This window comes from Phacochoerus africanus, chromosome 12 (genome assembly GCF_016906955.1).
Source record: "Phacochoerus africanus isolate WHEZ1 chromosome 12, ROS_Pafr_v1, whole genome shotgun sequence".
Taxonomy (NCBI): domain Eukaryota; kingdom Metazoa; phylum Chordata; class Mammalia; order Artiodactyla; family Suidae; genus Phacochoerus; species Phacochoerus africanus.
Genome location: NC_062555.1, coordinates 217,100 through 234,548, shown reverse-complemented (window position 1 = coordinate 234,548; position 17,449 = coordinate 217,100). Strand labels below are relative to the sequence as shown.

At 40.2% G+C, this 17,449-nt stretch overlaps 1 pseudogene; it reads right to left on the bottom strand.

Moving 5' to 3' along the window:
* Positions 1-1,154: 1,154 nt before the first annotated feature.
* Positions 1,155-1,599, bottom strand: LOC125113014 (60S ribosomal protein L27a-like; annotated as a pseudogene).
* Positions 1,600-17,449: the final 15,850 nt, after the last annotated feature.

The window sequence follows — 17,449 nt, the reverse complement described above, 5'->3', positions numbered from 1 at the left end:
ATGAGAAAACATTTTGAGTGGTTTTAAGCTACTGAAGCCCTATGTAAGCAAGCAGTGCACACAGGACACTTGACAGTGGTGGGGCTCATTTGCCCTTGGTAAACCAGAGGCCTAGGTGGGAAAAAGGAAGGGTTGCTTTCCAAAGCCAACCATAATTGGGTTGTACCTGCATTCACAGAGTACAATATACTTTGCAAATAGGAAGTTTTGAGACTCCTCTTTTGTGAAGTTGGGGGCATTAACATCAGGGGATTATCAGCCTGGCTCACTAGGGGCTGCTTTTCCCCACTTGTAAAAAGAAGGTATTTTCATACCAAATCAACTCCTTCATGAATGATAATATGTTTTGAGTAGTTTTTAAGCTACTGAACTCCGCTGCATACAAGGAGTGCTCACATTTCATTTAGCAGTGTTTGGTCTCATTCACCTTTGGAATAACACAGGCCTTGGTGGGAAAAAAGCTAGGGTGGGTCTCCTAAGCAAACCACCACTGGGGCTGCTGTTTGTTCACTGAGTACAATATACTTTGCAAGTAGGAAGCTTCCAGCATCTGGTTTTGTGGATGTGGTGAGATTGCCATCAGGTGAATATCACCTGGGCTCTCCATGTTCTCCTTTTTCTCTGCTTGATAAAAGGAGGCAGTTTCACACCAAATCAGACTTCTCCATAAATTAGAACAGGTTTTGAGTGTGCATTAAGCTACTGAAGCCCCCTGTAAGCAAGCAGTGCACATAGGGCATTTGGCAGTGGTGGGGCTAATTCGCCATTGGTATAACACAGGCCTAAGTGGGAAAAAGGTGAGGGTTGATTTCCAAAGTAAAGAATCATTGTGGCTGGTGTTCATTCACTGAGTACAATATACTTTTCAAATAGGAAGTTTCCAGTATTTGGTTTTGTGGAGTTTGTGATTGCCATCAGGAGATTATTACTTGGTTTCACTAGGTTCTGCTTTTCTCTGCTTGTGAAAAGAAGGCTTTTTCATACTAAATCAGACTTCTCCATAAATGTGAACATGTTCTGAGAGGGTTTTATACTACTGAAGCCCCTCTCTCTCCTCTTCCTCCTATTCCTCCTCTCCCCACTCCTCCCCACCCTCCTCCTCCTCTTCTTTTTTTCAACTTGTTAACATTTAGTGAATTTCCCACCATGGGGTTTCAAGCTACCAGGATACAGGACTCACCCACACCCTTAATCTTATCTTTAGCTCTTCTGCTGAAGGATTTGACCTTCAGGATGATAGGCTGCTTTGGGAGATTTCCCTTTCCTAGAACTTTGTAGTAACCCAATCATACCACATCAGTGATAGGGGCAGCTCCATCTTGTTCTTTGCAGCATTTACCCATGTCTGCTTATTGACCAAGGTCCACAATTTGTCAAGGTTGACAGCTCACAAAAGCTCTGGTTCCTCTTTAAGTGGTACTGCCTCATACCAACTTTCCCAGAGTATCCAGGGTGATTTTTGTTGAGGTGGATCCTGTAGCAATGCATGCCACCAGCATTACCCAAGCCTCATGGGTGCTTCTGGTATTTCCTGATGCAGCCATGGCCATGGCTTATGTGGCCCCCACATTTCCAAGTCTTCCTTAGTCTGGATGGCATATCACTGGCTGCAGCAAAAGAGGAGGGCTGGTTTCTTAATGGTGCTGGTGATCTCCTGAAAAGGTCCTGGAACAGCCAACCTCTGACTACCTGTAAAGTGAAGTAAAATATGGCTGCATTGTTCACTCAAATTTCATCCCTCTATTGCTACCTGCAGCTGAAAACATCCTGATAAAGAGATGTTCATAGTGTTTCCCTGTCCTGTCTCCCTTGACACAGTGAGAAATGGAACTGCCTCACACTTTAAATAAGGCATATTGTGGAGTAGTCTGGAAATGCATGGGATTCACCTCCAACCTGATGGTTAAGGACACAGGCTTTGGAAGTCACCTGTGCTGGTCTCAAAGCCCCACTCAGCCATGCTCCTGTGACTCTACCTGTGAAATAGAGGGGGGACAGTCACATTGCTTTCTGTATAGAAAGTGGTCTCCTTCCTCACGTGGTGCTTTCTTTTATTTTCTTTCTTTCTTTTTCTTTTGTTTCTTTTTTTCTTTCTTTTCTTTTTTTTTTTTTGTATAAGTCAGCTTGGGTTTCCATCATAGAAAACCACAGACTGGGTGGTTTAACATCACAAATGTATTCTTTAACATTGGTGGCTGCAAGCCCAAGATCAAGGTTGGTTTATGGTGAGGTCTTTGTCCTTGGCTTCTAGATGATGTCTTTTTGCTGTGTTCTCACATGGCTTTTTCTCTGTGCATTTGAGGGAAGAAAGAAATCTCTGGTGTCTCTTTCTCTTCTTATAAAGACCACAGTCTTATTTCATTAGGACCCCATCCTTATTTTTTTTTCTTTTTTAGGGTCATACTTGTGGCCTATGGAAATTCCCAGGTTGAATCAGAGCTGCAGCTGCTGACTTATGCCACAGCCACAGCAACACCAGACCCATGTCATCTTCAATTTACACCATAGATTGTGGTATCCCAGATCTTTGACCCACTGAGTGGGGCCAAGGATTGAACCCATGTCCTCATGGATACAAGTAAGGTTTGTTTCACTGAGCCACAATGGGAACTCCAGGACCCCACCCTTATGACTTCAAGTCCTTATGGGGCCTGTCTCCTAATGGTCACGTTGGATGTGAGACATGTATAATTTTTTTTCTTGCTTTTTAAGGCCATAGCCATGGCATATGGAGGTCCCAAAACTAGGAACAGAATCAGAGCTGCAGCTGCTGGCATACACTATAGCCACAGCAGTGCCAGATCCAAGCTGCATCTGTGACCTACACCACAGCTCATGGCAACACCAGATCCTTAACCCATTGTGCAAGACCAGGTATCAAAACTGCATCCTTGTAGATACTAGTCAGGTTTGTTACCACTGAGGCATGACAGAAATATAAATCCATGATTTTAAATTTTCTATTAGCTTTCCTTAAAAAGCAAAAACAAACATAAAGCTAAAATGTGAAATTAATTTTTAAAATATATCTTATTTAAATATATCTAACATATCATTTAACACATCATCAATAAAAAAATATTTCAATATTATACTTTTCTTTCATACTAAGTCTTTGAAATCAGGTGTGTCTTTTACACTTAGGGGACATCTCAGCCAGCTACATCAGACCAGCTACATCTCAAGTGCCCAGGAGCCACATGTGCCAGTGGCTACTGTATTGGACTTTACACATCAAGAGAGAGCTTTTAAGGAGTTCTCATCATGGTGCAACAGAAATAAATCCAAATAGGAAACAAGAGGTTGTGGGTTCGATCCCTGGCCTCACTCAGAGGGTTAATGATCCAGTGTTGCTGTGAGCTGTGTTGTAGGTTGCAGACACGGCTTGGATCCTGCATTGCTGTGGCTCTGGCGTAGGCCAGCAGCAACTGCTCCATTTAGACCCCTAGCCTGGGAATCTCCATATGCCATGGGTGTGGCCCTAAAAAGACAAAAGACAAAAAAAAAAGAGAGAGAGCTTTTCAGGGAGTTCTCTGGTGGCCTATCATTTAAGGATTCAGCATTGCCGCTGCTGTGGCTTAGGTTCCATCCCTGGCCTAAGAACTTTTGCACTCCATGAAAAGATGAGAGAGTTTGAAAGAATGACCTCCAGTTCTTTCCCCTTCTATCTACTCAAAAAAAAAAAAACTGTTTTAATTGAACTTGTAAAGTTAATGAATAGGTATTGCATGTATGTGATACAAAAGTTTAGTGGGTGCAAAATTCTATACAATGTAGGAGTTCCGTCATGGCTCAGTGGAAATGAATCAGACTAGTATCTATGAGGATGCAGGTTCAATCCCTGGCCATGTTCAGTAGGTTAAGGATCCGGTGTTGCCATGAACTGTTGTGTAGGTCACAGATATGGCTCAGATCTGGCATTACTGTGGCTGGGGTGTGGGCCAGAAGCTACAGTTCTGATTCAACCCCTAGGCTGGGAACCTCCACATGCCATGGGTGCAGCCCTAAACAAAACAAAACAAAATATTCTATACAGTGAAAAGTAAATCTCACCTTCACCTCTGTCTTTCAGAAATGAAGTTTCCAGCCCCAGAGGCAGCCACAGTTAATAGATTATGATTCCCCTGCCTCTTTCCAGAGATGTTCTAAACTCTAAAAGCAGATGTTAACATACATATCCATACCCACATGTGTCTACATAAATACCTAAATATATGCATATATTATTTTTTACTCTCTCCTCTACACAAACATGAGCATTCTATGCACACTGTTTTTGCCTTGATCTTTTTCACTTAACACTAATCATGCTGCTTACTAGTTGCATAACACTAAGTGAGTTACTAAATTTTCTCTGTGCCTGAATTTCCTCCTCTGTGAAGTGGATGGGATGATGCTTAAACATTCCAGAACGTTATGGAGAGGATTAAGTAAAGAAGCACTTAGGACTTAGATTAGGAGTTCCCTTTGTGGATCAGTGGGTTAAGAATGCAACATAGTGTCCATGGGGATGCAGGTTTGATCCCTGGCCTCACTTAGAGGGTTTAGGATCTGCATTGTCATAAACCATGGTGTAAGTTGCAGATGCGGCTCAGATCCAGTGTTGCTGTGGCTGGTATAGATCGCATTTGTAGCTCCAATTCGACCCCCAGCCTGGGAACTTCCATATGCTGCAGGTACAGCCTTAAAAAATAAAAAAGAAAAGACATAGAATAATTCCTGGTACATTCAATAAATATTAGCCTTTTTTTTAGTAACCACAGAGTAGTCCATTTCATTGCTCTACTCTAAATGATGGAAGCTGGCCCCGTTCATGGACTTGTAGTTGCTTTTCTCCTCAATATCTTTCTCTAACAAGGAAAACCTCAATGAGTAATCCTGCACATATGTCATTGGTTGATGTGCAGACAAACTGGAGGTTCCTTCCCAGAACTGGAATTTCTGGTCTGGGGGTAGGGCATGTTCAGGATGGGTTTCATGGCTGAATTATCTTCCTGGAAGAGCCCACCATCACGAATTGAACCTGTGGTGTGGGAGTAGTTCCTTTTTCCTGATGGTGAACCTCAAATTTGTTATTCCTCTGCCAGTGTGATAGTGGAAGACACCATAGCCTCAAGGTTTCCATTTGTCTTCCTCTCATGGTGAGGCTGGGCATATTTTCATATGTCTAAGGGCTTTTCAAGGAACTTTCACTCATTTTTCCCTTGGATTATTGGACTCAGCCTCTTTGGACCCTGTCTCCCCCACAGGCCTTGGGGACTTCTCTCTGCATACCACCTGGATATCTTTTCCCTCCACACCATTTCTGGCAGTAATTGGATTTCCTTTCTTATCTCATCTTGAGCTAGAGCTTCAATCTCATCTTGTTCAGTTTTAACAATAACATATGTCCTCAGTCAAATCATAAATATCTCCAGGGCAGGGCATGGGCTTTTTGTCCTGAGAACATCTGGCTCTGGGCCTTGATGAATACTTCTCAAATTTAATTTCATAAGTGAAAATCAGTGGCCTCTAGTTATAGAAAAAAGAACATCATGCACCCAACATCTGATTTTTTTAATTGTTCAAATTATTTTTATTCCATAATTAAAATTATAAGATGATTAGCCCTTATTTTTAAATGACTAAAATTAACTATTAAAACTATTGGGTTTTTTATTATTAAATTATCAAAAATTCAAGCACCTTAAGAGCAAAGACAGTTTCTCTCTCCCCAAAAAGGACTATTTTTTGGGGGGGAGCCAAACCCATGACATGCAGAAGTTCCCAGGTCAAGGATGGATCCCACGCCCATGCCACAGCAGTGACCCAAGCAACTGCAGTGATAATGCCAGATCCTTAGTCACTGTGCCACAAGAGAACTCCCAAAGAGGATTACTTTAAATGGCTTGTGGAGTTCCCATTGTGGCATGGCAGAAATGAATCTAATTAGAATCCATGAGGATGAGGTCCTTGCTCAATGGGTTAAGGATCTGGTGTTGCTGTGAGCCATGGTAAGGGCACAGAGGCATCTTGAATCCTGCATTGCTGTGTCTGTATTATAGGCTAGCAGCTGTAGCTCTGATTCAATCCCTAGCCTGGGAAAGTCCTGGGTGCAGCATGAAAATGTAAGAAAAGAGGGGGACTTGTAAAACACCTTTAAAGATTTTACCTACAATGATAGAAACTTATATAACAAGTGTAGATATGTGTGTGTGTGTTTGTGTGTGTGTGTGTGTGTATCTACATAAGGCAGAAACATGACTTGGGAAATGTTAGTAAAAATCAGATTCTACATTTTGTTTTTCAGTCTGTGATTCTTTTACTTCCATCACTTATTTAACAAATATTTATTGAGAACTTACTAGGCACAAGGCACCTTCTTTTGTTTTGTTTGTTTGGGTGTGCTTTTGTTTCTTAGCATGTGATTTCTGTGATCAAGGAAATTTGGGAAACAATGAGATAGCTAGAGTATCCTGGGTTTAGAATAACCTTCCAGATTCCTTTCCTCTGTCTCCAGACAGAGCATCCAATGCATCCAAATTAATCTAAAATCTGCTGTAGTTTAAAAGATTTCCAGTGAAATATTACAGTACCCTTTTTTCTATCACCTGCTCATCTCTTTTCTTTGAAGGAAATAGTCATTATAACAGATAATAAATGATGCAGTAAAGTGGACCTGGGTCATGGGAATTAAACATGGCTACATGTTGAATTCAGGAGATGTGTTAGGATCAAGTAGTCTGTCCCAATAGCAGTTGAATCCTCTTGGGCAGACATGTAACTTTGCTATAGGGGACATTTAGCACCTTTGAACCTTCATTTTCAAAGGAGTTAGTTCTAAAAGCTAGTGTGTAGGGGGGAAAAAATCAAGCATGATCAAAAATTACCCTAGAACATGCTTCTGTTATCCTGGTGGTGAAGACAGGGACCAGACAGGGACCAGACACAGCACAGCACCAGGGAATGAATGCCCACTTCATCTCTTCCCTGAAATAGCATACATGATGTCCTTGGTAACTTTAATCTCCCTCTCTCCCTCACTCCCTCCTTTATTCCCACACACATATATAGAAGAATTCAGGAAGGTTAAATGGGAGATGACTGCACTCTCTACCCTGTTTGGTTTTTCTGATGACTAAAAATATAATTCATGTTAGGGGTTCCTGTTGTGGTGCAGTGATAACAAATCTGGCTAGGAACCATGAGGTTGTGGGTTTGATCCCTGGCTTCCCCCTATCAGTTAAGGATCTGGTGTTGCCATGAGCTGTAGTGTAGGTTGCAGATGCAACTTGGATCCTGCATTGCTGTAGCTGTGGAATAAGTTGGCAGCTGCAGTTCCAGTTTTACCCCTAGCCTGGGAAATTCCATGTGCTGCTAGAGTGGCCCCCAAAGCAAAAAACAAACAACAATATAATTCATGTAAAGCAACTTGTTCAGGCTCTGGCATATGGTAAACATTAAACAAATTTTACCTCTCATCATTATTCCCACTATTTCTTCCCTATTGAACAAAATTATCCTTTTTTGGGGGGGCACTCTTACAGCATGTGCAAGTTCCTGGGCCAGGAATCAAACCTGTGCCACTGCACTGTAATGTCAGATCTTTAACATGCCATCCCCAAAGGAACTCCAAATTGTCTTTCTTTTGAAGTACAGGATACAAACATATCAAGCCAGAGTTTACATTTCATTTATTGAATCCAGGTTTTCTTTTATTGAAGCTTCATTTCTTGAAGCCAGTTTTTACATTTCATTCTGTCTTAGTCATACAAGCCCACTGCCAGCAAAACAAATAACAGACAAATAATATGGTCTTCATCTCATGAGTGGTTTCATGGCACAGTCACTGGTGAATAAATGATTAATAAACACTTGTTGAAAGAATTACAGAATCTGTGATTCAAATGTGATAAGGGGAGTTCCCATAGTGGCTCAGATGGTTGAGAAACCAACATAGTGTTCTTGAGGATGTGGGTTCAATCCCTGGCCTTGCTCAGTTGTTTAGAGACCTGGCATTGCTACAAGATGCATGATAGGTTTGTAAGCAGCTTGGATCTGGTGCTGCTTTGGTTTTGGTGTAGGCTGGCAGCTGCAGCTCTGATTCAAGCCCTAGCCTGGAAAATTCCATATGCCACAGATGAACTTATATATGCCTAAGAAAAAAAATTGATAAAGGCAAAATAAAGGAGGAAGATGATCTTTTAGTAGCACTTGCCTAATATCATCAGGATTTTTAAAAAATAAGTCCAATAGTTAATAAACATCTAAATTGGCTTTGGCTTTTAAAAAATCAAACTACACTTTCATTTATTCTCTAAGTATATCTTACATTCCTACTCTGTGCCAGGCCCTGAGCCAGGCCCAGAGATCTGGTGATTACAGATTAAGAGTCCTTGTAGACCCATGGGGGGAAAGCCATGAACAAGGACAGTCCAAAAGATTGTTTCAGATTCCAGTCCTTCATGCAGGAAATAACAGAGTGATGGGATAGAAAGTGACCGATGAGGAAACCAACCTTTACAGGGATTCAGGGAATGCTTCCCAGGAGAGTGGGGTGGAGCATGTGAGCTGAGATCTAGAGTGATAACAGTGTCAAAGTCTAGAAACAGTGTAAAAAAATGTTGGAAGTTGTGGTATAGTCTAAAGTGAAAACTTCATCTGCACTCTCCCCTTGAAAGAGAAATCATGGAGTTCCTGTATGATTCAATGGGCTAAGAACTCAACTACATTCATGAGGATGCAAATTTAACACCAAGCCTCACTCAATGGGTTAAGGAACTGACATTGCCAGGATCTGCAATGTGGGTCATGGATATGGCTCAGATCTGATGTTGCCATGGGTGTAGACCAGCAGCTACAGCTACAATTGGACCCCTAGCCTGGGTACTTCCATATGCTGTGGGCATGGCCCTAAAAAGGCAAAAAAATAAAATTAAATAAAATTTTAAAATAAAGAGAAACTATGGCAAAGCATTTAAAGACTTATAGGGCTCTCAAGCCTTTTGGGATAAACTGCATTCTACCTATGGAATGTGTATCTCTTTCAATAAATCTACTTCTTGCCTATCAAAAATAAATAGGAATTCTCTGGTGGCTCAGTTGATTAAGGATCCAGCATTATTACTGCTGTGGCTGTGGTTACAGGTGTGGCATGGGTTCAATTCCTGGCCTAGGAACTTCTGCATACCATGTGTGTGGCCAAAACAAAGAATAGATCTAAGACCATAGATATATACTGCCTTGAGATTTAAAAACAAACAAATAAATAAATAAATAAATAAATAAATAAATAAATAAATAAAAGACTGGTTGTACCTAGTTCTAGAAAAAATGCAGACAAATGGGACCTTTTATAAACTGCTATTTGGGAGTGAAAATTGCTACAAATGAAAACAATTGATGACATCTAGTTAAAGCTGAAGATATGAATCCCCTATGATATAACGATTCAATGACTAGTAATGTTTCTTAGATTAAACCCTTAAAAATCTCTCCTCTTAGAGAAACAGGGGACATATCTTTTAAATTCCAAAGTCATTTTTAAGGCAAAAGTAATTAACTCAACAAATATTTAGAGACTACCTGTATGTGCCAGGTACTAGTCAAGGCTCTAAGAAAACCACATGAAGGAAACCATCAAAGATGGTGGCCTCATGGACAGTAGGGGAAAGACACACCAGAAACAAATAAAAAGCCCCCATCCTCACTGCATTTTTAATGCTTATACCCAGTTTGGGAGGATTGTTTTACACAAGAGGAAACTGAGCCCAGAGAAAATGTCATTTGCCAGGAGGGTGTCCTAGCCCAGCACCATAGCTCCTGGACTCCCCTTGGGTGTCTAGCCTCCCCACTAGACCCCCTTTGGAAGACAGGTGTGAATTTTCATTTACTACACTGGGTGCCCACTGCCTGGCTCATAGAGAAATATGTAGGCTGGAAGTGAGAGTAGGAAGATGGGAGAACTATCCAGAACCAACACCTACAGAAAAACCTGGGAAAAGAGAGGTTTCAGAATGAGCTACTCAGACATGGAAGCAGAATCCATAGAGATGGGTAAAAAGAGGATCCTTTCCTCCATGTCTCTCTCTGCTTGAGCAGCTTACCTGCCTTCTCACCTTTGATCCTTGAAGAAAATCCCACCGCTAGTCCTTGGAAGCACCAGAGTTGGAAATTCAACTGTCTCCAGAATGTGCTCCACACCAAAATAACAAAATCAGACAAAACTTCTGACAGATGCCTTCTCTAAGGGGGCAGTAGGAAGAGAAATCAAGGCAGGAGGAAGAAAATCATCCTCAGGTGCCTCCTGATTAATTTTTATTCTCTGAAGAGGAAGCCCTCTTTGGAAGGCAGCAGCCCACAGGACAGAGAAAGGAGTCGGGGTCATGCCTCCTGCTGCTGGAAGTGAAGGACCCTCATGAGGAGACTCTACTGAGCTTGTCTTTTCATATATTTTTTCCTAACAAGAAAGTTTATAAATAAGAATGGAGTTCCCTGGTGGTGTAACAGTCTAAGGATCCAGTGTTGTCATTGCTATGGCTCAGGTCACAACTATGGCTTGGGTCAATTCATGGCCTGGGAACATCTGCATGCAGTGGGGGTGGCCAGAAATGTAAAGAGTAAAAAAATTAAAATATGGAAAAGTAGGAAAAATAATACAATGAGCACTCCATTATCCTTCACCCACAAGAAATTACAGTTAACATCGCATATTAGCTTGCATTTACCTTGTTTCTCTTTCTACTAAATTCCTAATTTAAACATTACCTTATTTATTCTGAATCTTTTTTTTTCTAAAAAATACATTGAAAACTCTATATTTTTCTTCCATCACATTAGGTGCATCTTCCATTTTTAAAAAAAAAAAAAAAGCAATTCTGATTTTACATGTGCATGCATAATTATGTTTCATAAATATGATTTTTACTATTACAGTTTTCTAATTTTCTTCTCTTTATTTCTTGATTTCTCCCAACTTTCTGTCTTGTTTACCTAAGGATCTTGCATCCCACTCAGCCCCCACACAGAACCAGTCTTCACAGTGAAGTTCCTGTTGTTTCCTATTTTTACCCAGGATCAAGTAATTCTGAGCAGTGACAGTTTATCATCATTTGTTTTACTGAAATGGAGTGATATTTTTCAATTTACTTCATCTTATTCTTGTTACTCAACAATACTTCATGGAAATTCCTCTGACACAATTAACAGATTTATTCCTTTTTACTTACTGATTATTTTACTTTATTATCTGCACAGACATTGCTCAGTAATACCTGGGGAATTGGTTCCAGGACTCCCACCCACCATGCCCAAATCTATGTCCCTTCTGTCAAATAACAATAGAGTCAGCCTCCATCACTGTGTGTTCCATGTCCACAGATCCAAAGAGCCTATGGTATAGGATTCCACAAGATAAATGTGCCAGTATTTATTCCCTTTGTTTCCAGGTTTTTTTCTACCACAAAAAAAGGTACAATGTACATCTTTCAGTATTAAAAAAAAATGGCTGAGCAATTAAGTCCTACCATACAGCACCGGGAGCTATATCCAGTATCTTAGGATAGATCATGATGGAAGATAATAAAAGGAATGTGTATATATGTATGACTAGGTCACTTTGCTATACAGCAGAAATTAGCACAACATTGTAAATCAACTATAATTTAAAAAGACAAAAGCAAAAACAAAATGCCACATGTCCTAGGAATAGAAGGTGGCTTCAGCAGACCTGAGCTGAGAGGCTCAACTGTAAGGGTTTGTCTCAGGTCTGCCTTCCAGCATCTATACAGTAAGGAGGTCAAAATAGAATAGGACTGGGGTGGGTCCCTTCTTGCTGATAGTATTTATAGTCAAATAGTGCCATCACTCAGCAAAAACTAATCGAGTCCCCAAGATATGCAGGTACCAACCAGGGCACTGTGGCTTGACCAGGAAGAGGGTAGAGCTACCATCCTTCTGGGGAAAAACACATAATAAACACACAAGTAAATACCACCAACTCTATGTGTTGAAGACAGCTGGGGGTTTCAGGATGATAGAGGTGGCTTCTCTGTAATACAGTGGTATTTAGAGAGATGTGACTTGGTCAGTAATCCAAGTGACTCTCATGACATTAAATCCATGTGTAACTTGATGTGTCCACAGCTCTTTCTGATCCTTAGCTTTCAAGTGAGAGCCCTCTTAGGATTAGTCTAGTTTCTAGACCTTCAGAGTCTTGTCTTGTAGGTTGGAAACAAAGCCTGAGAAATCCTCATTTTTGGAACACTCAGCAGGTGACTCAATACACAGATTTAGGACAACTTCATCAGAGAATTGTCAGGAAGCAGGTTTGAGCCCCAAACATCCAGTGAAAAGACTAGGGAGGAAGGAAAGTGGAGATTTGAATTGAAAGGGCTGGCTCAGAGTATTTACTCTCCCCACTCCAGAAAGTTTTGCCTTTCAAAATCTTAAACTGCAAAGAGAGAAATACCAAAGGCACCTCCACCCCACCTGCTTTCCCAGGAAATGTCCTAGGACAATTTCTAGGGCTTGGTTCATTTGATGTGCAATTGGAGATGTTAAAAATATAATAATAATAAACTGCAGTGGGATGCCAGAAACCCAGCAGAAAGAAAAATCTAGAATTGCAAATGTAAAACTTTCACTTTCTGACAAAGATTATGCTGATGGGACTAAAAGTCAAAAACAGAAGCAGAAATGATCTGATACTAGAATATCTGAGAAGAGAAAGTCAAGGGGGCAAGTCTTGATATCATCCACAACCCCATTTTTTTTTCTGGGAATAATAATACCCTCTCAAAGGGATGTCATGAGGATTAAAAATAAGACCTTCATTGTGTCAAGCATTGTGCAGCCCTGGGTGTTCCATAAGGGCTTGACCTACACTAGGCTCATTCCTGGCAGCTCCCTTTCTCCAGTGATTCCAGTGTGTATGAGAAATCCCTATGGTTACTGTGGCCAGTATTGGGACTTAGCTAGTGGGCTTACCCAGGTAGCACATTGTGTATTTACTCCATCAATTTGGAAAAGCAAACAGTCATTCTGACCTTTTGATTTCTTTTGCTTCTCTATCACCATGCCCCCCCATCAAGCCTGCATGTTGGTTATGATCTTATTAAAAATGTTGAAGATGCTCCATAACACACATGCACAAATGAGCCAGGGCTCCAATCAACAGGTTCTTTTTGTTTTACCGCCTTCATTTCCCAACTATGCTGATGAAGGATGTAGGTGGGCTCTCTTTTGTTAGTGTACTGCTGATTTTCTCCTGTCTTTGGGCTTAAATTCACTGTGAAAATTTCAATTTAGTCCATTTTAGGAGAGGCCCCAAAGGAAACATAAACAACTGTTTCAAGGCAATGTTGTGAAAACTACCCCAGATTGCACCTGGTTTGTTCCGTTTACACAACTGTAAAGAGATGGAAAAAAAATGTTTGAAAGTTATTTTATTGAAATTTTCTCATTAAAAATATATTAAAATATGAATTACTTTAATACATAGACACATATAATTAAATATGTATTCATGTATAAATGCATATATATTTATGTATTTGTGTAATATGCAAATATGTACAAATAAGTACATAACATATGTATTAAAATGATAGCATGCATTAAAGTATTTATGTTATTATGTATTGAAATACATATGCAACCAAATACATATTTGTACTCTATATGAACCAAGCACTTGCTTCAAGTGGTACATTTGGATAAGATGGAATTTCTGGATGAGTGTCAGCATTGACATTCTTCCAGAGACCAATTTCTGTAGCCTCATTTAAAACACTTATTGGGAGTTCCCGTCGTGGTGCAGTGGTTAACGAATCCGACTAGGAACCATGAGGTTGCGGGTTTGGTCCCTGCCCTTGCTCAGTGGGTTAACGATCCGGCATTGCCGTGGGCTGTGGTGTAGGTGCAGACACGGCTCAGATCCCGCGTTGCTGTGGCTCTGGCATAGGCCAGTGGCTACAGCTCCGATTCAACCCCTAGCCTGGGAACCTCCATAAGCCGCGGGAGCAGCCCAAGAAATAGCAACAAAAAGACAAAAAAAATAAAAAATAAAATAAAACACTTATTGGATATTTTTTGCTGGTCATGAGAGTGACACAGGTAGTTGATGAAAAATTTGGAAAAGTGCAGTGTAGAGAAGGAAATATGGCCTCCTGTCAAGCCACTCCCCAATCAGGGCTCTATCACCCAGCCTGTTTCCTTATTTACTTATGTTCACAAGCTCTACCTAAATTGCTCTTAGAAAAATCCAAAGTGATTTTAAGGAAAAGGGACATGGAGGGCAGAAAGAGGAATGGATAATTTAGAAAAGGAACTACAAAATGAAGAGCATAACTCCTGCTGTATAATCCATTTCCTGCACCCCCACCCCACCCTCACAAGCCCCTCCCCACACTGCACCTCCCCAGGGTGATTCACACTTTGTACCTGGGCTGAAAAGGGAGGGAATTTTCAGCCCTCAGTGAAAATATTCAAGATAAAGTTATATACTCTTATGGTAAAGAGAGGGGAGTGGGCCACTGGGGGAGGGGGTATGGTTTTCACAGTTCCTAGGCTGGCTTTAGTCCTGGCAGACTAGCAAGAATCATGATAATACAATTTTGTATGTGAAATAACAGGCATTGAACAGAAGAAAGAGATGGGGGTCTTTGCTTTTCTTCTCCTGTGGACCTTGCTCCCCAAAGCAGCCATTTTTTCAGTTGCCATAGCAGTGATAATAGGAGTTTATCATTTTCCCATGCCTTCTGTATGCTAATGCAGAATCAATTTGTGAGTGTTATCTGGTTGATGGAAGAAGGGTCCAAACCTGCAGGGAGCTGAGAAAATTCAGGGACTCAAAAAAAGGACCTTGCCTGATGTCAGAAAAACCTGAAGGCAGGTTCTTAACCAAGAAAGGGAGCTCACCTGAATGGTACAAGCCGAAGGTGGGCTTTTGGTCAGGAAAAAAGCTCACCTGAACAGTGCATGCTGAAGGTGGGTCTCTGGTCAGAATGAAAGCCTGCCTGCAGGGTACAAGCTGAGGGCAGGCCTCAGGTTATACAGCTCTTACTTTGATGTTGATGGGGAAGAATTAAGGCTTTCCTGGGAAAGCAATTTCCATGTTTGCACTCGAGAACATGGATTGTTTCTAGGGTGACCTAGTCTTTCTTGCTGTTTCATTTGTTATTCAGTTTTCCTCAGTCCTTCCTGATTATTTGCTTATTATTCTTATTTCCCATTCTTATTGTCCTGTGGTGATTTGTGACTTAACAAAATTACAACAATAGTATAATAAGAATTTCATCCTGAAGGACTTTCCCCTATTTTAATCCAACTTAGTTAAAACATAGTGTTTATCTATTAATTAATTATACAGTAAATTTTAGAGTTAGGATTTTAATGAGGTTCATAGAAGTTAGACATATATTATTCTTGACCAAAAGACACCTAGCTATGAGATATAGAAGTGATATCTAGTTAAGTTGGTTTATATTTTCTTACACTGTGTCCCTGCCATAATGCTTTAAAGATAAGCACCAACCTAAAAACAAGATTTGTGAATGCCAAATTCTTGTGTCTGTGAACTCTTCAAATTGTAAAGACTGGCTGGCCATGGGATGATTTGTACTGTCTCCTCCTTTCCATGATGTATTGTACCTAATTGCCCCTAAATTGTACCCACTAAGATTAGTTAAAACAAAGATCTTAAAACATGATGTATGGCTGCTATACCATGTAATAGTTGACCAATGTACTTTTAACACTGTGATGTAATCTGTAGTGAAAAACTGTCTATATAATCAACCTCTTATGCCAATAAAATTTGAGCAGTCCAGTGCCCTGAAAGAAGGGACAAAGAGGCTGTCTCCATAATTGTACATTCACCGACGCCGCATCCCTCTCCGATTGGGAAAAAGCATATGCTCCCTGGCCGATGGAGCGGGCCTCTGGCACAAACCAGAGGGGGACACTGCCTCCACCTTTTTGCTCTCTCCACAATCCTTAGCTCCTGCTTTATGGGGCAGTCTCTGTAAAGCAGGAGTTTAGATTTGCCCATCTATTAATATATGTCACAATCAGCCACAGAACTCCTGATGCTATACTCACAGATTGACAAAGCAGGTTAACTGTTGCTTTTTGTGAAAAGTCATAAATGACAAAGTTCATCTGGAGAGTAACCATGTGTAACATCCATAAGTCAAATATGTATATTAAATATCTCTATATAAATTCTGCACTTTCTTCCTGAGTACTAATTTCACTTTCAAAACATCAGATCCATTTACACACTGAGTGGATGAAGAAAGTTCCTTTGAGCCTTACTAAAGCTGAGAAAATCATAATATTTTTATAGGAATACCTACATGACAAAGGTCATGTACAAATTATGAAAATCACACTTGGAAAGCCTTCTTAGATTGAAAAAAAATTATTCTTAAAAAATGGACAGAAAGGAAAAATGGAAAAGTAGCTAAACCCAGATAGTAGGTACACAGACATTCCTTATATTATTCTCTGTGTGTTTGAAATATTTTATAATTCCTAAAAATCTTATGAATCAAAACCTTTATGTTTGGCTTTTAAATAATATTGTTTAAGTTACAGCCAAGTGAGGAAAAAAGGGAAAAGAAGAAGAAATAATGTAATAGGACAGAAGCAAAATTAAACCCCAAAGTGATTTATAGCATACTTAGGTTTATTTCCCTCTTAATTTCTAACAGAATTTGGTGGTAATTGTCAGCTGATGTTTGCTTATTTTTTTGCTTCCTGATCCCTTGAAAAATTCTTTCATCAATTGACCACTAAAATGATGACTTCAATTGTTGAGAGTTTATTCTCCAGAACTGAAAAACTGGTTGCTTTTATATGCATTGTCCACCTTATTTTTTAGGCATCTGGCATATTTTATTCCTTTTTTTGTTATTTTGAGTTGTTCTTTTATCATTATCTGCAGGAAGCAGCATTAGCATGCCCAAGAAAAGACAAGGGATTCAGATGTTCATATCAAAGGATGAACAGCTACTTATTGAGAAAACTTTTCTTTTTAAGCCCAGCTTCTTTCCAAAGGCATAATAAATCTTATGGCTTTAGTGACAAAGTGGTAATGCAATGCCTTGTCACTGCCTTGCATTGGAATGGGGGGGGAAAAAAACACAAATCAAAGAAATTGGTAAGGTCTACACTTTAGAATTCTGAAAAAACAGAACAAGTCAAATTTCATCTTCTTCAGACATGTGCATTTATATCCTGCTGTGTTTATCCACTGTGTTTTCTAGGGGAAATGAATGAGCCACAAATGGGTTCCCTGACTGTTATGACTAAGGATTAATTCTTTTTTTTTTTTTGTCTTTTGTCTTTTTTGTTGTTGTTGTTGTTGTTGTTGCTACTTCTTGGGCCACTCCCGCGGCATATGGAGGTTCCCCGGCTAGGGGTTGAATCGGAGCTGTAGCCACCAGCCTACGCCAGAGCCACAGCA